This window comes from Chelonoidis abingdonii, chromosome 1 (assembly GCF_003597395.2).
Source record: "Chelonoidis abingdonii isolate Lonesome George chromosome 1, CheloAbing_2.0, whole genome shotgun sequence".
Lineage (NCBI taxonomy): Eukaryota > Metazoa > Chordata > Testudines > Testudinidae > Chelonoidis > Chelonoidis abingdonii.
This window is the reverse complement of record NC_133769.1, coordinates 20,887,324-20,910,087: the sequence shown is the minus strand read 5'-3', so window position 1 is coordinate 20,910,087 and position 22,764 is coordinate 20,887,324. Positions and strand designations below refer to the sequence as shown.

At 38.7% G+C, this 22,764-nt stretch overlaps 1 protein-coding gene and 1 long non-coding RNA gene across 2 annotated transcripts in view; one reads left to right on the top strand and one right to left on the bottom strand.

The window, feature by feature from the left end:
- The window catches only part of PCLO (piccolo presynaptic cytomatrix protein), a 612,599-nt gene that overhangs the window by 383,924 nt on the left and 205,911 nt on the right, over positions 1-22,764 (bottom strand). The window lies entirely within an intron of this gene.
- The window catches only part of LOC142046616 (uncharacterized), a 63,461-nt gene that overhangs the window by 30,371 nt on the left and 10,326 nt on the right, over positions 1-22,764 (top strand). Inside the window, exon 3 of the long non-coding RNA XR_012655633.1 lies at positions 1,518-1,644. This is a non-coding gene — a long non-coding RNA (uncharacterized LOC142046616). The remainder of the gene's footprint in view (positions 1-1,517; positions 1,645-22,764) is intronic.

Below are 22,764 nucleotides of genomic sequence, written 5' to 3'. Positions count from 1 at the left end.
TTGTAATTTAGGTGTCCCATGCTCCCATTTTCCTCTGTAGATGGACTTTCCGGATGCACTATATCTCCCATGATGCACCATGGTTTGCCTTCTGGTTGAACCATCACGGTGCATCCTGGGTGTTAAATGATCACACGGCATCAAAGAAGATGCAGACTGGCCAGGAAGCCCTGCCCATAGGATCAGATTCCTTTAGCAACCACAGCAGCTCAAGCAAGCATAGTTTTATGTCAAACTGACCCAAAACAAAAATGTTTCAATTCATTTTAATAACCAAGACAAAGAGTATTGATATTTCTGAATGTAAATTATTCTGTTCCATGGAAAAATCGCAGTATTTTGACTTTTTGTCCTGTAATGAGGACAAAAGCAATTTTCAAAACATTTATATTTCAATTTACTGCTGCACTGCCGAACAATGCTTGGTAGAGAAAGAATGAGATAAACAGCTGAATCGAATTCTCAGACTAGTCTGGGATGCTCTGCACTACTGCATATGGAGTTTCTAGTGGCTGGTAAGCTAGAACTGTAGCTTGCTCATTAAACACAGTTTCCAAATTGCATAGAACAGAAATCTAATAATGGTGAAAAGTTACAGGGTCTATATAAGCATAGAAATAAAGAAGCTTTCCTCACCATTCTACCTGGATTTGCTTTGAAAAAACAGTTCCTAATTAATGACACAAAATCTTTTAACCCTCTACTAAGTAAACTAACTAATGAGTCCCTGTGGAAAAGTTTATATACAGATATAAAATGGCATTCTTTGCTGATGCAGAGCTCCAGTTGGCATGAACAGATGCGATTCCTCTGAATTCGAGTTACACAGATTTACACCAGCAGAGAATCGAGCCAGACAGTGAATTACCCTTTTATCTCTAAACACAGTTCCTCAAGAACAGTGTGGAGGGACACTGGTGAAGAAGAATAGTGAAGACTGCACTCTGATGCCCATGCTGTACCAATTTACTGGCTATAAAGAACATTTTTTTCCATGGGGGTTCAATTCGGCAAAGTTCAGGAGCATTATAGTCCATTTCACAGAATTTTTTAAAGAGATATATGGATAAAAAGAAGAAAAGAAAAGAAGCAAATGCTACAAACTCACATCTACATTGGGAAGAATATGTGAATTGATTGATTGACTGATAGCAGACAGATGTATTGTCTTTAGCTTTTTTTCTGATTGTTCCACCAATGGTCCCACAGTTGTGGTACAAAGTAGCATGAGGAAGGTTTTTCTGTAAAAAGATATTTTATGCCATTTAAAAGGAGGACAGAAATAGTAATGAATGTCAACAGCTCTAGACAACTTCAGTGAACAAGTTTCAAAGTATCATTGTATGCGTTCTATGGAACTCAGTGTTTAAGCAGAAAGTTTTAACTCTTCTGTGGAAGACAATGTCTGCCTATTAGGATACCAAATAACCAAGAGTATCCTTTCCCAAGTCTTGCATTTTCACATTACTAATTCATGCCAGCAAGTCTTTTACAGGCTCTTATTTCATTATACCCAGCTTCCAGCTGCCATCAATATATTCTGGATTTGTGAAGAACGCTTTACGTCAAGACTCTGCAATGCTTTCAAAGAATAACCTCATTAACAGTCTGCAATTCCATCAGTGAGCTACCTCACTTAAAATCGTACGTTTACTTTGCATGTGCACCTACTTTTTTTTCCCCAAGTAAAAGTGATACCGATTTTTAGGATACCGATTAGGATCTGATCCAGAGGTGCGCTGAGCTTCTTCAGAGGTGCCCTGACTACTATCCACTTCCTCTGAAAACAACTGACGAAAAGGCCGCCCTCCAGATGTTCTCAGCATCGGACTGAATCAAGGCCTATTGTATACTGGAGCTGTATTCATGCATTGCTTTTTTCAATCTCTTGGCAAAAAGCCATTGAACGAGCATCAAATAGAAATACACGTAAGAACTTCTGAAAACAGTAATGTGTTGGTTCACCTCTGCTCCCTTTGTAGTCTCTCAGAGTGTACCCGCTCATGTGTCAGGCCTCATGCCTTTGCTTATTCTTGGATGGAATTCCACAATTCTCCCACTCTTGTATAGGGGTCCTTTAGCTACAACACCATGTGTATCCACAGTTGTTACCCTGCAGGTCCAACTGAGTTTGCATCCCGGTGGTTCTTCCCTTCCAGAGTCTGTGATCAGTGGTGAATGTAGTGATCAGATAATCTATTTAAAATACTGTTTATTTTAGCAGTAGAAACAAAGCATTGAAGAAAAAAAGGATTTTTAAACAATACTCTACACTCAAGTCTATCTTACCTAAAGCGCTACTATCCTGTGATGGAACCTAACCAGGCCTAGCTTCTCCAGACATTCATTCATACAGTAAATATCCCAATAACCAGGGCAACACAGAGTATCCGTAAGTTATTACAGAGCAGCTCCATATCTATCACACCAGGCTGATCTGACAGAAAAAACAATCTTTTACATGTGAACTGATACACATTCATACAAAGGACAAGGAAGTTATTGAGAAACAAATATGGAACTCACAAAGCCTTTTTTACAGTCATTTTTCACAGTGCTATAGAGCTGTCCTTTTTATTTTGTATCTTAGCAACAGATGTTAACAGAATAAGCACTCAGGTAATCAATATATAAACCAATTTCACTACAAGAAAAATCTCCTGCCCCTCCTTGAACTTTTCCCAAACTTTAAAGTGAGCCCCAGCATCTCAGAATCCTTAATACTCTCCACAATTCTAAACAGTTTTTTAAATACAATTACTATTGAATGGGAATTCTGCATGCACAGGCCAGGGCAGAAGTTGGCATTATTCCAGAGTTTTCAAATGCTTGTATAGCATTTAGAAACAGGGATTACCATACCATAGTCCAATATCTTGTCTCCAACAGTAGCCAGCACCATGGGCTTCAGAGGAAGGTGCAATAAACCTCCTAATCCCTACTAGTTAGAGATTGGTTTAACCCCTAAGCATGAAGTTTAGTATCTCTTCCAATATTTTTATTGTTAACTAAAACAACTCTGAATATTCTATTTATCCATCTAAATGTCCATTTTTTTTTATTCTTGCTACAACTTTGGCCTCATCAACATCCTGTGGCAATGAGTTCCATAGTCTAATCGTATGTTGTGTGAAAAAGCATTTCCTTTTATTGATTTTGAATTTGCCACTTTTAACATATTGTAGTTTTTCAAAACTCTCTACATTTCTTGTTGGACCTGGAATGTTGATGTTGGAATCTAGATTAACTGCACTGAACTAGAACAGAATTTTTGGTAACTGGGCCTTATCTTTGTAACAGTATGAAGCAAATCCTTGGATATAAGCACACCTCAACTCTTAAGTGTTGCACATCTGGATTTTGATTCTGTGGCTTTAATCCATCCTTAAAATTCACACTTCCTACTAAAATTAGACTCTATTATATAGAAGAAGTATAACAAAATTTATATACCATATTCTCTGAATGAAAAATGCAATACATAAGGAGTACCATTAGTGATGTCTACACAAACTGGAAATCCCAGATCAATTATCCCTACTAAAAAAATTAATAAACCAAGTGGCTAAACACTTTACAGTGACAAACACAGTCTATCAGATTTGAAAAAGTCCTAAACTGAAAAAGAATTAAGACCTGAATATCTGGATATTGTGCAATATCGTAAATCATGGATTCCTATTGAACAGATATTATGATCTCAAATTATTTTATAAAGATTAAGGGTATTTTTTTTAAAGTTCCTATGTTCCATTTTCAAAAGAGACCTATACACTTAGCCCACAGCCCATATTACCACCTTGGAGCTAAAATCACAGGCGCTCCATCACCGGGGGTCAGGGCTAGGAAATGCCTCTCTTGGTGATGACAGCAAAATATCTTTTCCCTGGATCATATGCCCAGTGACTTCTCTGATTTGCCTCTTTTGATAAGAGGAGTAAAATCTCTGCATTGGACTCCTAATGGGACCCACCACCATCCACCTACTGTGGACAATTGTCTTTCCACTGAACTCCAATCCCAATGCAAGTGTGATGGGTCTGCTAAGCAAAGACTATGTTTCCCATCAGCCCTCCCCACTGGCCAGGGAAGGTAAAGGATTCTGAACCAGGAAGTGCTTGGCTCCTTTAAGGAATCAGTGGCTGGCCACAGCTAGCCAGGAGCTGCAGTAAAGCTGTATGCAGAGAGGAACAATCCCAGGAACTGTTTGTAAAACCATGTGTGGAACGGGCTGTTACTGCTGGATGTTTCAGCTGAACACAGGTCTGGATGGTAGAGCTGCAGAAGCTGGGCAGGGAATCAGTGCAGGGGAGCCCCAAGGAGACACACTAACTGAGCATGGCCTGGAAACCTGCTCCTATTTGCTTGAATAGAGACTGAACTGAAGAGAGCTACCCAGGCACTAGGCCTGAGGACCCCAACTCTCAATCTGACTGCCCCAGGGGACCAAACAGGAAATGCTATTGCTCACTTTGAACTGTAACTGTTTAAGCCTCTGCCCCTAGGGTGTTTGCAACCTTTTCCTCTCCTGCCAGCCCTAGTAAAATTCTCTTTTCACTTAGCCCTGTGTCTGAGTGGCTAATGGGGCCCACTAGGGCTAGTACCTACAAAGCCAAGCTGCTGAAGCACTTCAGTACTTGCCTCTGATTCATGGTACATCTGGCACAGTATTGGCACCTTAGGTATACTCTAGCTAGGGTGACCAGACAGCAAGTGTGAAAAATCGGGACGGGGGTGGGGGTTAATAGGAGCCTCTCTAAGAAAAAGCCCCAAATATCGGGACTGTCCCTATAAAATCAGGACATCTGGTCACCCTAACTCTAACGCTGAGCAGCCCCAATAATCACACAGGCAACAGCAGCTGAAATGTAACGAAATAATAGATTTCACAGAAGTGAGGGCATAACTGTGGACCTTTTTTCATATAAAACTTTGAATTGATAATACCAGCTGGAAGTTATATAGCACCTTTCACCCAAAGATTTGACTGGCTTTTGAAAGATGTGGGTATCATCATTTAACAAGTGGAGGAAATTGAGGCCCAGGTTTTAAGACTGGGCTTTTCAAAGCAGCCTAAATGCAAAAATCCCATGAGTTTCAATGAGATGTGGGTGCCTAATGCCCCAAGACATATTTGAAGATTTTAGCCTAAATGTTTTGCGCAAGCCCACACACCAATCAGTGGCATAGCCAGAGTCAGAACAATAGGTTTTTGCCCCCAGTTTTATGCTCAGTCAATTAGATCATGAAGGTTTGTCAAACGAATGTAGGCTCACAGAAGTGTGATTATGTTCAGAACAACTTGATGAAAATCTTCCAGTATCAAAATTACCTCCAATTTAGGGTGAGAATCAAATCAGGATTTGTCTAACAGTTGGCACTACACGTATAATCAAATATCTCAATATCAAATTGCATTCTATCTACTTACTACATGATCCGCAACCACAACCAAATGTAAACCTCCAGAACTTAGCTCAGAAATATGTTAACAAACTAGGCAAAATAGAATCTACTTTTCTATATTAGCCAGCTCCCTTCTATTTATATCAAAATTTCAAATGTGGCAAGTTTTTATTTTTTCCTATATTAAATAATGCACACAAAAACAATCGGACCCATAATTTTTTTTCGTCGTCTCTTGTGCATGTGCAAACGACAATGTGAATATGCAAACCCCATTTACAACTAGGCCTAAATTAGTCATGCACATGTGTATTTTTATAACACAAAAACTGTACACACAGGTAACCTATATAAGCAAGACTGCACAGGAACCAACTGAGACTGGACTGAGGCACCTTTGAAAATATGGTTGTTGGTGTCCAAACTGCATAGCATCTCTCTGATGGATTGCTCTATGCCAGTGGTTTTCGTATTTTTTAAGCTGCAAACCCCTTTTCAAATAATCATAATATACCTATGAAAACAGAAAAAAAAAGTCTGTAAGGGATAACATGATGCGTTGTCTGCCATTAGAGGATTTTTCACGTGTACCCCTGATGAGATCTAGAGTACCCTTAGGGGTACGCATACCCCAGTTTGAAAACCATGGCTTTCTGCAAAAAAAAGGTTGCAAAACACAATTTACAAGTAATTAATGGGAACAGAACACTTAGCTTCATGCTCCAAATAATCAAATGAGTTCGCTGGATATATTAATGCTTATCACCTCCCTTGTAATCTTTCAGACAAGTGCAAAGTCCTTGCCTTTTCTTAGCCTTATGGGATGTAACTGACAAACTGTTTCAGTGTCTATTTCAGTCACCTGCATTATGTTTTTAATCACGGGCATAGTTTGTGTGTGGGCAGGGGGGAGAGGGCATTGCCTCCAATAGACTGTAAGCCTTGGGCAGATGCAGAATTTGCCCCTCCCCCCCCAATGCAGCTCCATTGGCCTGACTAGAGCTGCCCCATCAAACACAGAAGTCAAATTACGTCTGTGATTTTAACGAAGGCTGAAAGAGTAATTTACATTTTTCTTCCTACTGAGCTAAGGTCAGAGAAGACAACTTTTAATTTAATGGAGAACATTTTACTACTCAATCTCCCATGATCTACCCTGGACATTGCTAACTTTTTTTTATGATAGGTAAAAATCGGAACCACTGCCATTTCTAAATGGATGCTCACTAAGGGCTTGTCTACACAGGGACACTGAGGAAAGTTAAGACAAATCAAATACAGTTGTGAAGTCAATATCCATAAATTAAACAAGTTAAATCCCCCTGAGGAAACATTCATTCAGGACTAACATGGCCTTAGTTCACCGTAGTTTAATCTTACTTGGATTAGTTTACATTGGAGGAGGATTAAGCTACAGTGCATCAAGGACACTTTATTCCTTAATGAGAATATCCACACGGGAGCTTGATTTTCTTTAGTTTCTGCACATTACTCTTATACTTTGAGTTGATTCATCTTCACTTTCTAGACTGTCCTCATGTAGACAAGCCCTGAGTCATTTTATGGGTGCACTATCACTTGAGTTGTTTAAAAACGACATCATAAACCAACTGAGAATATACACTGAATGCTAACTGGGCAAAGGAGAGGGGCTGCATGGACCTAGCATATATTTATCCAGGCTTAATTTTTAAGGTTCAAAGGAGAGATACTCGAATGAGTAATACAATTTCCACACACAAGTTCTAAACAGCAGTGCTCACTGCAACCTGGAGAGGGAAACTATGCATTGAAATCATGTCAGTGTGTTATGAAGATGTATTATGATTATTATTTCTCTGTATTGTAGTAGCACTTTGGGGTTTCAGTCATAGACCAGAACTCCATTCCGTTAGGTGCTGTACAAACATAGGGGAAAAAAGATTGTCCCGCCCCCCCAAAGAGTTCACAATCCAACTTCCAAGACAGTATTTTGATGCATGAGCCTCGCTGAAAAGTTAGGACCCCCCCATGTTTAAAGGTGTTTGACAAGAAGAGAAGATCTCACCAGCTGTGGCTTTCACATATCTCAGTGTCGGGAGGTATCAGACCCTCTAAAATGTTTAGTCACCTCTGTAGACAGAAATGATTTGTTCCTATGGAATAGTTATTATAAATATTACCAAGACAATCTCACTTTTCTGTTCAGCCAGTATTCAGAAAAAATTAACTCACTTCCACTAAGCGAACTTATTTGATGTTTATTTAAGCAGCTAATTTAATTCAGTAACATTTCCATTAAAGATAAAGTCCTAAGACATTCCCTTACTCACACACACAGAAAGCGAAAGAGAGAGACGTGAGAGCAAGAGATAAGTATACTAGGAATTTCTAGTTCTAGATGATGGTTACGAAAGGACACACATTAATCTCACGTGTCTGCAGTGACAGTCAATGTGCAAAGGCATGACTGCATTACACTGATTGAAACTGTCACCCAACTGGTTAGACAGAGTAACCCATTGGTGGCATCTGGAAAGATTAGCAGGCAAAATGCTGCAGTGTGGATGGAAAATTTGTCTGATCATACATAATAATTCAGCTCCCTCTATGTGTATCCTTCTGTCTGAGGGAAAATTCTTCTGCAGTAAATAATAATCTTAATACATTTCTGAGTGTCAAGACTGGGCATAACACCATGAGCCTAATATTTGAAATGATACTTGGCATTTCTAGCTTATTTCATCCAGCAACACCACGGCTTTTTAAAACATGAAGTGAACCACACAACACTCCAAATATTAGATAGGTATTAATCTACTCATTTTACAGAAGGGTAAACAGAAACGTGGCGACTAGAAGGGGCTTACAAATGGTGAAACAAAAAAGAAGTGGCAGATCTAAAAACACAGCAGGTCACAACCCACTCTCTGCTCTAACCATTAGATGCAATTCCTCTTTCATTTCTACTAGCTTAAGATGAGAAATATGAACAGTAGAAAAAATCTGCTAGAAATATCACAGAAATAAACACTCCCACATACATATATATTCTAAAATAAATGAATCTTTTTAAAATTAATCATTTTAAAGAAAGAAGACTGATTTAGGTTTTTTAAATAAAACACGAAATGCACCAACAGATGAAATTATGTAAACAGCATTATTCTGTGATAAATTTATAAGCAACTGTTGGCACATATGTCAAGATTTGTAATCAACAGAAGATTCCTTCATAGATTTAACTATAAAGCCCCAAAGGCATCTGTAGCTCAAATGTAATGGAGTCAAAGTGATTGAGTAGCAACAGATATTTTTGCACCAGTGGAGTTTGAATTACAGATATTGGTAATGTCTATTAGAGCCAGTGTCCTGCCTGAAATCCTGTCACCATATGGGAGAAGGTTCCCTAATGATGAATGACAGCATTCCTGCAATGCATTCCCTGTTATAGGACTGCATACATGAATATTGCACATATACATACAAATATGCATGTACATGGAAGTTGCATTGTAGCAGTCACTGCATGAACATTGCACAAAACTAGCTGCTTTTCAAAATAAGTGTTTTTTAAAACACAGAGTATATTTGGATACACATATTCACACTGTATTTTGCCAAAAGCTACATGCAGAGTGCTAAATTATTTCGGTACATCAAGTTCTAATAGTTCTAGCCAACTGCTGATGGCGATGAGGAGTGACATTACCGATCTTTTGTGCTTTGATCCTCACTTATACCATGTAGATACTGGAATGATTCAGGAATGAAAAAAAATTGATGTTTTAAAAATTTAAATAGGGTTTTTTATTTTGTTATTTAAATTATAAGAAGTTTCTCTTTTCAATAAATAAACCTGTTTAAAATGAAATCTGAATTTAATACAAAATATGTTAAGGCCTAAACTACTTACAATCTCTTGAAACACTGAAACAAAAAAATAAATATGCTGAATTCATGACTGAGTTTCTATCAAAAACTTTGAGTAAAAGGCTGCTTTTCTACACAAAGAAAGAATCCTGAGGGAAACATTTAACTTTTTTGATCAAGCTTTAGAAATATAGCATAACAGGTCGTGTACTGTATTAAGGGCTTGATCTCCTGGGTACTAGAGACTGGCAAAGTCAACACAGGTTGGAACTAAGGTTGCCAGTTCTGGTCGGATGTATTCCTGGAGGTTTCATCACACGACATAATATTTAATTGAATATAGATCTTTAGGACAATCCTGGAGAGTTGAGTATCAGACGGGTAGCCGTGTTAGTCTGGACCTGTAAAAGCAGCAAAGAGTCCTGTGGCACCTTATAGCCTAACAGACCTATTGGAGCATGAGCTTTTGTGGGTGAATAACCACTTCTTCGAATGCAGAGTTGGCAACCCTCGCTGGAACTAGGCTCTGACTCCAGGAGACACCATCATGGAGCTCATCAGGGACGCCCACTGAGCCCACCTGGGTGGTCTCATGTTCCTATTTTATAAATTTTCCGTGCCTGAGCTCTGATTAGCTCAGTTCTCAAACTATGAATATTTATGATTCCACCTACTTTGGAAATTTACTCTACAGCTCATGGAAAACCACTAATCTGCTCAGTAACTACCAGCCCTTGCTTCTGGATGGTTCTGGACATGTCAATTAAATGGTCTTGCTCTGTCTCCATGCAAGTGCACATAGACAGAGAGAGAAGCAGAAATCCATTAATTTTTCAACTGCCTCCCTCTCTTTCTAAAGAAATAAAATACTGCAGTGCAACAGGCATGGGTTAGAAAGGCAGAAGTCTTGGACTGTTGTTAGCTCTTTTGTTTTCCTGTGGGAAGGAGTGGGGCAGGGAGTTACATAATGAGGGAGAAGGAACAGACTGTACAACCAGAAAGGAGCAACACTGGTAACAAAGCAGGACACTGTGGGAAGAGGGGACAACATTCTTCAGAGTACCGCCTCTAATGTCGATTTCAACACCTAGGAATGGGAGAAAATTAAAACTGCCATGGCTGCAGATCATAAAAAAAGACTCTATTTTGGAATATTTTCAAGACATTTCTGTAGCTATAGATAAAAAAGGAACACGTGCCAAATGTAAAACAGTGCAACAAAGAGCTGAGAAAACCAGAGGTGCAAGGCTGGTTGTCAGAATGAAGCATTATGAAAAATGCTCCTCAGAAGGCAATGGCTTTCAAGTTGATGTGGACATAGCTGAACAATCGGGATCAACTGGTCTGTAAACTTATTTTTGCACCATTCTTGTGTGCTACCAAGTATAGCTTATGGTAGTAAATAAACTTTATTGTGATTATAACTTTGTGTTTTGAATGGGTTACTTACTTTATGAATTTCAAAATGTTTGATATCACAATATAATTGGTATGTTAGTTTGGTGTGGAAATGTTTTATCAATTACTGTTCTAGCTGGACATCCAAAATGATCGGTTTTGCTCAATATAACCTCATATCTTAGGAGAAAATTTTCTGTCCAGTCAAGTTTTAATAGACATTTATAAGTTTTAAGATCTAAAGCTATTTTTCATGTTATTTGGTATGTTGCTAGACATAAAAATAGATTTAGATACTCAATACAATTTATTTATTATTTCCCCAATAAAACTGCATTTAGAGTAAATTACATCATTTAACCAGTGGTACAAACAGTTGCAGTAGGAGGAATCTTTCATTAACAATGTCAGTTTTAAGAGCAGTGCACTGAGTAATACCTAATGAATGAAAATGACTTTTTTTTGCCATTTTGTTTCATAGTCCAGTTTAAACATGTTGGGTTATGAACATCCATCATCTGCAATGGCTACCAGCAGTGCTGCAACTAAACATATGTCAGACAGTAAATTACCTTATATTATATATATGTATATATGGCTTTTCTTCATCATCCAGTAAAATCACAGATGAGTTTGTAGTCAGGACAGCAGATTCCTGCAAGATTCCATAGATGAAAAGATTGCTTGGTTCATTTATGCAACAAATTCTCTCTGCCGTCTCCTTCACAACAAATATTGCATTTACATGGTCCACCTGGCAGAGCAGAAGTTGCTGTAAGGTTGCTGGATACAGTTTATGAGAAAGAAATTGAATGGTGTGCAATAAGCATTGATGGGAAATCCATTAATCTGAGTCTTGATGGGTGAAGCAATGTACACACAGTGATCCAATAATATCTATTTCTGCGACAACTGAAGATGGGGTTGGTTGTCGCAGAAACACAGAACCATACCGCAGAATACTTTTAAAAAGTAGCAGGGTAAGCTATAACAAATGGAACAAAAATTCAAGTGTCAATGCGTAGCTTGGTCACAGATAGTGCTGAAATGTAGCAAAGATGAAAAGAAATCTAGAAGCAGATATGGAAATTGTAATTTATAACGTATGGGTGCAGTGCTCATTTGATGAATCTTTTCGCCAAAGACTTAGTACAACCCGAGAAATAAAGGAAAATGTTGCTGAAATTGCAAAATACTTCCAAAACAACCACTTTGTTCCAACTTCAGCAAAGACAGCAGTAGGATCCAAACTAACTCTTCACCAACATCTACGATGAAATTCAATCACTGACTCTTTTGAGCTATGTATAAAGAATTGGCCTATTCTGATGAAATCTTTTGAAGAAAAACATGACAAAACATAAGGAACTATCACAGCCAAAGTAGTCAACATGGGACTAAAGAGAAGTGTACAAGATATGCTGAATACATTAAAACCTATTTCCACAGCTTTGGACAAAACTCTGAAAGATTGCTGCTGTATTGCTGATGCTTCTGAAATTTGGAAAGAACTTCCAAAGAACTTGGATGAGAAGTTGAAGAAAGAAATTCCTAACAACAAAGTTAAATTGCAGGCAATAAAGAAACATTTGGATCAAACACTTACTCCATCTCATTTTCTTGCCAATATTCTCAATCCAAAGTACCTGGGTAGATGCCTAACTGCTGAAGAAGATGCTGTTATGATATGGGCTACAGGCAAACCATTCAGGCAGGATGTTTTAAAGAAAGTCATACCACTGAACTGGTGGAAGTCACTAGCTAAGCACATGAAACCAGTGTTTGTTGAAGTGCTTGTTAAGTCCATTAATGGCAATTAGACAGAATGGGTAAGGAATGGTGTCCTTAGCCCGTTTGTCAGAGTGTGGAGATGGATGGCAGGAGAGAGATCACTTGATCATTACCTGTTAGATTCACTCCCTCTGGGACACCTGGCATTGGTAACTGTTGGTAGACAGTATACTGGGCTGGATGGACCTTTGGTCTCACCCAGTATAGCCATTCTTATGTTCTTATGCTAAATCAGCTTTTGACAGCAGTAGCCTCTTCTGCAGGCACAGAAAGAATATTTTCTTCTCTTGGACTAATTCACTCAAAGTTTGGAAATGAATTGGGAGTTGAAAAAGCATGAAAATTTTGTCTCTTTTTGTCTATGAATAAAAAACAAGGAGGACGGCAATGAGATCTACTAGATTTAAAAGTTTGAAAGAGAGCCTAACTAACTAAGGAGAACGCTGTCTAATTTTCAAGAGACGTAGACAAGTAGGAATTTAAGTTCCAGTCACTTTCACTTAGGCAGATTTGAAAATTTTCCAAGGCTGACCTGAAATAGTCAGTTCAATTCACTGACAATAGTTAATCCCTCTGCTCCTTTAATAAATAGTTTAGTTGAAATATGAACCATGTTTTGCTAAGAGAATTTTATGTATCCAAAACATTAATGTTGTTTTTAATAAAAATATATTTTATATGCTGTTTTGTGTGTTTAATTAAATTCCAGTTTCCATCCTTATGCAGCTGCACACAAATCATGAGCAAAAAGTTAATTATCTAGTAAATAGGCAATCATTCATCATTGTCTTATTATTATTAATTATACTGAAATGTATAATTAATAAGAATGTTATAGTTATCCTCCTATATAGTAAAAAACATGTACCAAATCTAATGTAAAGGATGTATTTAGTTGTAAATCAACATTTTAATGGTTATATCAACCCATAAGAATGTGCCTTTCTGTAGACAATAACTGAAGTACAAATGAAAAAGTTGATTAAAACCGATTTAAATTCAAGCCTTTCCATTTGGTGATTTACATCAGTCCACTCAGGAATGATTTCACTCAGCTGTTACCCCATAATCTATGAAACTGTGTCATATTCTGTTCTTCACTTATCAAGAAATAGCAAAATTCACTGGAAGTAAGGACACAGCTTTTGAACTGGGCTGTGAGTGATTGATTTCGCACTGATGTTGTTCCCTGGTGCCATTCTCTGCAATAATACTGGTTTAAAACAGTAACAAAAATAATGTTAAAATAATATGTTCTTATGCAATTTCAGTGTAGAGACAGGACAGTGCTGCTTGTCTTGTCAGCATGCACGAGCAATCGCTGACTCCATTTTTAGCATGCACATGTATTTTTGCTGGCATATTTGCATTAACAGATGTCATCAAGTGAGAAACATGTGGCACCAATGTGGCCCTGCTGTTTCAGAGCAGAGACTTCCTGCAGAAGAGATTGCATTTGGCTTTTGGAGCTGTCCACCTAAATCCACATTCACTTGGCACCAATGTGTGAGATGATCTGACCAACTTGTAAGTGGGAACAAAGCCATTGGACAAGATGGGTAAAAGTGTAGGCATGTACATGCATCCAGAGTATTTGCTATGAATTGAGAAACCTCGCCAGGGACGATCCAGGTGGCTGCCTATCCTGAATGTACAAGCCTATGGCCAAAACAATACGCCAACGTTAATTCAGCTGTTGCCTCAATTAGCATTTGAAAGTACATATTAAGATGTAGCTTCTGCAGCTACTAGGTAAGGAATGTATGGGTTGGAATCATGCTGTGTAAGAAGTGGAGGAAATCAGTATGGAGTCTCTACTCACTTTAGATTCTTAGCTTACAAGTGCACAGGTATTGCCAACTTTCTGCTGACTGGGCCAGCAGGATCTGGAACTATTTCTATGGATATATGCATATGAAACTGCAACAGGCTTGTGGGTCTTTGTTTTAAAAACTCCTGCTGGGAAACTGTGTTGTTCAATCAGGACTCTTATCAACACAATTGCAGACTGTGCACCCACAGGGCTACAGGATAGGAAGACAGGTTACTATTTTCAGCACGCAGCCCAGTGTTGTATAAAGTTCGTATAAAGATTCTGCAGCCTAGTAGGATGTAGCCCAGAGATCAGAAACCTTTGGCACATGGCTCTCCAAATTCAAGCAAGCACCCTGGCGGGCCAGACCGCTTTGTTTACCTGCCACATCCACACATCCCTCAGCCCGCACCACTTCCTGCAGCCCCCATTGGCCTGGAACGGCAAACCACGGTCAGTGGGAGCCGCGATCGGCCAAATCTCCGGATGCTACAAATAAACAAACTGGCCCGGCCCACCAGGGTGCTTACCCTGGTGGGCTGCGGGCCAAAGGCTGCTGATCCCTGATAGCCTGTGACAGCTCTGGTGAACCATGGCTGGATGGGGCATCAATGTGCTAAAGGATTTTGAATTGGGCTTTCCATAACCTTCTGATATTAAAATGATAGAAAAGGGCTGCCTGGTTCTTGCATCCAAGGTGTCAAGATGACTCTGAAGTTGTAGACATTGCAGAGGATGGATGTTCATTTCCCTTATCTGTTTACATTGGAATGTGAAACAAAATGATGAAAAAGTCACTCACACTCACTGAGTATTAATGCAATACTTTAAAAATTGATAATGTTAATGAAAGATTCCTCCCACTGCAGCTGTTTGTACCACTGGTTAAATACTACAATTTAATCTAAATCCAGTTTTATAGGGGAAATAATAAATAAATCGTAAGGATTATCTAAATCTCTTTAAGTGTTTACGTCTAGTAACATGCCAAACAACATGAAAAAATGTATTAAATGTTAAAAATTCATAAATTCATAATAAAACTTGACTTGTAGACAGGAAAATTTCACCTAAGATTTTTGGTTATATTGAGCAAAAAACCCCATAATTTTGGATGTCCAGCAGGAACAGTAAAATATAATTGATAAATGCACCGAAAACAAACAAACATTCAATTACATTTTGATCTCAAACATTTTGAAATTCAAAAGTAAGTAACCCACCAAAAGCACACATTTTTGACAATAATCTAAATTATCACTTACTAGCATAGCAAAACATTGTAGGCAGTTCACAAGAATGGTGCAAAAAATAAGTTTATGAACCCATTGATCCAGATTGTTGACACATGTCCATATCACTGTTTTCAAACCCACTGCCTTCAAAGAGAATTTTTCATGATGTTTCATTCTGACAATGTTTTATTCTTGCATCTCTTTTGCAATGTTTACATGCGGGATGTATTCCTTTTTTACCCAACGGTACAGGAAATTCTTGAAAAAATTCCCAAATAGTCTTTTTTTTTTTATGACTTGCAGGGTTTTTTCCTCCCATTGCTAGGTGTTGAAATCAACATTAGAAGCTGTACTCTGAAGAATGTTGTCCCGTCTTCTCACAGTGTCCAGCTTTGATCCCAGTGTTGCTTCTTTCCGGTTGCGCACACTGCTCTTTCTCTCATGTTATGTAACTCCCTGCCCCACCCCTACTCCCAGAAAAACAAAAGAGCTAACAACAGTCCAAGACTTCTGCTCATACACATGTTTATGTTTAGAAACAGAGAGGGAGACAGTTGAGAAAGTAATGCATATATAGAAAAGTAGCCTTTAACACAAAGTTTTTGATAAAGGCTCAGTCATGAATACATGATTTTGTATTTCAATGTTTTAAGAGATTATAATAAGTTTAGGCCTTAACGTATTTTGTGCTAAATGTAGATTTCATTTTAAACAGGTTTATTTTTAAAAAAAGAAAAAAAACATTATACAGTAATTTAAATAACAAAATCAACAAAAATTCAATTACAATTATCATCCCTGCTCTCAGCTGTCTGACTAGAGGCAGGGATGAACTCTGCTCTGGAAGACTGGGCTTGCAGCAGGTAAACTCTGTAAGTGTGACGCTAATGGTACAAAGCAGTAGGAAATAAGGTGGCAACCTACCAGAATCAGTGCATTGGAACGCACTGCTGCAATGAATAAAACGTTGGAAGTGCTGTTAATGTGTCTCACAGGGTAGCGTTCCCCAGAAGCACACAGGGCCATTTACTAAACAAGCTGCCTCTCTGGAGACACTCTAATATGGAGCATAACAAGCCCCCTGTTTCTTGGTACAAGAAAGATATGACTGAATGCCAAATATTCTAGTTGTGTCACATCTTATAAATGCCCTGCTTGGAATTAGCAAAAAGGCCCTCAGCTCTAGCACACAGAAATCTCTTTATAAAACCACCACTAGGGATCAGTACATAGATTGTTGCTTTACCTTTACTGAGCTGGTATGTATATTTTTACCCCTTTTGGCCCCAGTGACTAGCCAGAAATTTAGGAGTTTGTAGGTTTTTCTAGTTAAAAGGAGACACTGATATTGAAGTCAGGCACCTTTGATGCAATCTTGTCTATTTACAAAGAAGGTGTAAAGCTCTGCTTCCCTGAGCACAGCAGGAACCAAACCACAGGAGACAATTTCCTTGCTCCGAGCCTCAAACCTCTTTTAGCCATCATCTACCCCCAAAGCCCTCTCCTTCAGCTTGTTCAGGACCACGCACTCAGTGCTTCTTCAGGCTGTTGCTGCTGCTTCCTTATTGCCTTTTCTCTCAATTTCTCTGGTATTTCTGTATGTGCCTCTCTGCTCTTCCCTCCTGTTCCCCCCTACAACACCTTTGCCCAAAACAATATCCAGCTACGCCTCTTCGCCCCCATCTTTTTAATTCCTGAGTGGCCTTGGGTAGTGACATGTACTTTTGGGTGGTGCCATGTACTTTTATTTTGGTTTGGAAACTGCTGTTTTTTCATATACGAGCTCAACCATTTCTACTCTTAAATGAAGGGTGACATTTAACCCATCCAATAATACTATAATAAATATAATATTTGCATACCATTTATCAGTTGTACGGGCTGAGGAGAAAACTGTGCATGAATAACACCACTCTCATTCTTTGGGTGATGTTCAAACTAATGAGCTGAATTTGGCGCAGTATTAATGAAGTGGAGTCAATGGTGATTATTTCCCATTTCAAATGATTTGCTCCATTATTCTTGGTAAAAAGGTTCAAGAAAATCCTAATGTTTTATTGAACAGTATTTAGACTGTAAAAGGTTAGAACAGGCTTGGCTGCCTTCTTATGAATGAGTATTGTGCACAAAAGCAAACAACCTAACCATGGGATACAGAAAAGTCAGCAGAGGAATAAGCACTAGCCCTTAAATTTGATGAGAAAAGTCTGGCTGTTCGGAACTTTTGAATCAGTGATAAAGGTTTAAATGTAAGTGATGATGGTTATATTAGCTACGTTTTCATGTTTATCTCCACTCATTTGCAAACAAATTGAGAGTTTAGAGAATAATGTCAACCAGACCTTTCTTCTTGGTATTTAATGCTGACACTTTCATCAGTGTGTCCCAGATTATTTTGTGAGACCAGAGGCTTATTTTACGAGACCAGTTTTTCAGTTTTAACCTGCTAATCACTTCATGAACTGAGCTGAGCACCTTAAACAGAACTAATTTTGCTGCTAGTAACCATCTGCTAATCAAATACGAGGTTGTTATTGGCTGCAACATGTTTCAAACTGTGGACTATGAACACTAATATTCTTCACTCCATGTTTCCTTGTAGCTTTCTGTCTCCCATCACTGAAAATATGACAAATCCTTAATGTTCCCTCTCACCGTGTAAAGTTTTCTACTTGGAAAGCAACTGAGAGGATGTGCGAAGCCCTAATTTCAGCCATCCTTTAAACATGCCTCTCTGTCCAGCTGGTGTTAACTGGTTTTGGCACTTTGACCTACGTATAACAGCCAGACTACACGTGAACAAATACTATTAACGTCTGAAGTTCAGTACTTTTCTATATAGTAACTGGGTAGATGTTAAATGTTTACTGTATGGTTCAGGAAATGGACACATACCCAAAATACAACACATGCAGTAGTTCTAAGGGGGAGAAAGAGGATTTAGTTTGGAGAGGAGAATAGTAGGAGGAAATAGGATAGAGGTAAATAAACCAGAAGGCATGAAGATACTATGATGATGAGCATGGTGTAAGAACTTAAATAGACAGGACCACACTAGACTAGAATGACCATCAGAATACAGACCAGTTGTGTCCCTCTTTGTTACTATCAAGAGGGTACTAAATGAAAGTTAAAAAATTATAATTACAATAAAATTCAGTGGTAGAGAGTCAGTTGAATAGCTAATAGATTCAAGACAAGATTAGATAATCATATTAATAAAGAACAGTATCTGCAGTTACACTAGCTATGATACCTCTCAGTAGGGCTATTAATCCTCCTCAGGCATCAAGGCAAAAAATTACAGTGTTAATCAGTCAGGAAGAAATGTCCTCCAGTTATAGAACATTGCAGGTTGGTTTTGGTGCTCTCCTGCAAAGCAGTTAGATTGAGCCACTGGTATACCAGATGGGATACAACTGTTCAGTTGCTATGTCATTGATTTGTTTTAAAAATAGCACTTTCTGTGCATATCAGAAGGGCATGCAGCACTATCCACAAGGTCTAAAATATATACTGCCCTGAAACTTCCCTGTCCTTACTTGCTTTTCTAGTAGACAAAACTATTACAACACATTCCCCAATAGGCATGCAAAACACTCTTGCTGGGGCAGCACAACATTTCTTCTCTAGAGCTATTGATTCAATTTAACTGGCCATAAGTGTTACAGGCATTATGGCACATGTGTTAAGACTGAGTTAAATGCTATGCCCCCCCTCCATGGATCTCTAAACACAGAAGAAATATGTCAGCATCATATGGGGGAGAAACAAAATTCCTTGTGCCCTCCCCAGACACCTATTTAAGAGCCAGGCAATATGTTTACCTCAGGGCCCAGTTCTGTTCTCACACCAATTTTACACCAATGTAATCCATTTACTTTAATTAACTTACTCCTATTTACCGAAGTGCAAGGGAGAGCAGAATCAGGCTCTCTGATCACTCCCATTTCTTATACTCAAGAATTAGAAGATGAAAACATATTCCATATTTAGTCATTAAATTTAATGATTTCACCCTCTATGGCTAAAATGTAAAGGACTTCTAGAAGAATTATTGAAAGAAAGGGAGAAAGAAAAAAAATAAATGTGGTCCCCATGGCTGTTTCTCTACATATTCTAGCTCCTGACTGGGGATGTACTGGGACTAAGACAACATACTGTAGTTATAAACAGGAAGTAAAAACAGGATCCATTGTAGATTCATTGGGTGAAATCCTGTTTTGCCATTGGCTTCAATGGGCCAAGATTTATCCATTGGCTTTAATGGTGCAAAGATTTCACCTACAGATTTTAAAGCCAGAAGCCTCCTATATAACACAGCATATAATTTCACTGTAGTTCCATTGTACTTCCTTCAACAGGGGAAATAATTTTTCCCTATGATGTAACAGTCTTCAAATATGTTAAGGGCTATTATAAAGAGGAATGTGATCAACTGCTCCATGTCCACTGAAGGTAAGACAAGAAGTACTGGACTTAATCTGCAGCAAGATAGATTTAGGTTAGATATCAGAAAAAAACTATCTAACTGTCAGGGTCGTTAAGCTATGGACTAGGCTTCCAAGGGAGGTTATGCAATTCCCATTATTGGAGGTTTTTAAGAACAGGTTGGACAAACACCTGTCAGGGATGGTCTAGGTTAACTTGGTCCTGCCTCAGCACGGTGCTGGACTTGATGACTTCTCAAGATTTCTTCTAGCCCTATATTTCCATTATTCTATGATTCTATAGATGAACACTATAAATTCCAACAAATGAGGAAATTCAGTGTTTCTGACTCTTTTCCATACAATGACCCCTTCCTGAGGACTTTCTTCCCAACTAGCCAGGACCTTTATCCTAATTAGCAATATGATAAGAGCAGGATGGTTGTGATTCCCCGAAGGTTCCATTTTAATGGAAAGAAGAAAAAAATTCACTATAACTTATTAAAAATGAATATTATCACATGGTAGGTGACCAAAAATCCCACCAAAGGAGCCTTAGTAATTTTTGCTCTCTTATGTGTTTTCTAAGATTAAATACTTACTATGTCTTTAAAACAAGTTTATTTTTCTTTTTTTAAACAAATAAAGTAATTCCCAGCAACTCGGTAGTTCTTAGCAACATGAAAATGAGGAAAATCCTGCAGTCCTTATTCTAGACCAAAATGAAAATTATAGACACATCCTCTCAGAATCTGTAGAACTATCACCAAGTTAATCATTATAGATATTTACTTAGCAAGAAAAGCCAGCTCTAGTGCAACAACCAACTAAATATACATTTTTGTTGGGTCAAGCCAGTTATATTATTACTGACCAATTACATAGAAACATGATGTTCTCAAGCACAGCTTGTGACTCTTAAAATACAGGTACTCAAGACATCCAGTTCTGTCTCAAGCAGATCCACACATCAGTTCAGCTTTTTTAAACAACTGCATAAATCCATTCCAGGTTTCTGTTTATTTCTGTAGTAACATAAGGCATCAAGGGAGCTATGAGCACACAAATCAGTTGGGTTTATGTCACAGTTTAAATCAAAATAATTACTTACTTTGCAAGATAATTGCTCACACATTTTTGAACTGTGAGGGGTTGGGGGTGTTATTTTTGTTTCAAATAATCTGCAGTCATATATATCAATGAGGATTAAATGTGACTTCAGTGCACTTATCATACACGTTCATAGCTCTATCAGCTAAAAAATGACCATCTGTTGTGTTGTTTGCAGCATTTTTTGGTTGTGATAGTGATGCCCTTCTATAGAAAGAGATGTTTTGCTTAGAATTTGCAAATAGAATGCTATCCCCACAGACAGCATGATAAAATGTACGGCTAGAGTGAGGTTAGCGTTCAAATATGTAAGTCCACCAATTACTGCATCAAGTTACTGTACAGCGGGCACTACTGAAAAGCCAACATTTGACATTTTGCAGTGAGTGCATTACTCTAGTATTACTTATTTAAGTGTAAGTACAGGAAGATACTGAGGTTAGCACAGGTGCCCGCAACAGTAAATGTTATTGTAATGGTACTCACAATATGGAGTGAATAGGTTCGATAAGTTAGAAAATCCAAGATAGATTTACCTTTGTTTAATTATTGGAATGGGTCACTACTTTACCTTCCTTTTCTGTGAACACTTTTAGCAAAATGACTTCTTCCCAACCTGATACGACAATTTGTTTTCATATTGGAGCAGCTTGAGAATGAATAATTTACATTATTTTATTTTATACTTTGTTTAAGGTAAAACTGCTAAACATGGTGACCAGTTGTTACTGTTAAGAAAATGATAGCAATCTGAGACTCTGGGAAATGTGCCAGCTGAAGTGTGATTATGTATTTTGCACTTTTTTGTTATATCACTAAACAAGTGGAACACTAAGGGCCAAAATCAGAGGCAAGTCTAACTAAATCTAAGGGAGTAAATTGGGGTGGCACACCTCCTTCCACTCCCCTCAGCATGTATGTTACACTGACTGGGCAAGCTAGCTTACTTCCCCTCTACACACCTTAAGAGGTGCTTCAGGGGTTATAGGCTATGTCTACACTTACAGCAGGTGTGGCATACAGGCACTACACGCACAGTTACATGCCACAGAGAAAGACAGACTGTCACTGTAGAGAGCAGCTGCACACTGCAGTGAAAGGCTCCAACAGCAGGGAGGCAGTGGGGAAAGGCTCTCACAGTGGGAAGGCAGTGGGGAAAGGCTCTGTTAGGAGAAAGACAGCTGGGATAGGCTCCAGCAGCTCCTCCTGCTGAACCATTTCCTCTCTGCCTCTCATTGCCAGAGCCTTTCCCAGCTGCTTCCTCCCTATCAGAGCCTTTTCTCTCTGCCTTTACCCTGGCCACAGCCTTCTACCCACTGCTGGATAATTCTCTGCGGGGAATTTTCACTGTGGCAGAGAAAGGCTCCAGCAGCAGGAGGCAATGGGACACAGCTAAAAATAGAAGTCTAGATGTGGGAAACATTGCTTGGGCATGCAGGGAGCTGTGTGGTGTATGTATACCTTGGGGGTTCAGGCATGTAGGGCATTCTACTCTACTAAGCCATGTCTCATCGTCTATAGTGTTATTTATATCCATGCTAGCTGTGTGTGCAGAGGATGTACTTACATGCCGCTATATCTTGAGGAGTACCCTAAGTGTGGAGAATGGGGGCGGGGGTTTGTAATAAGCCTCCGTCCCAAATCTGGACCTTAGCGTCCAAAATCTGGGTGCTTAGCATGAAACTCCCCCAAGCTTATCATCAGCTTGGACCTGATCTCGCTGCCACCA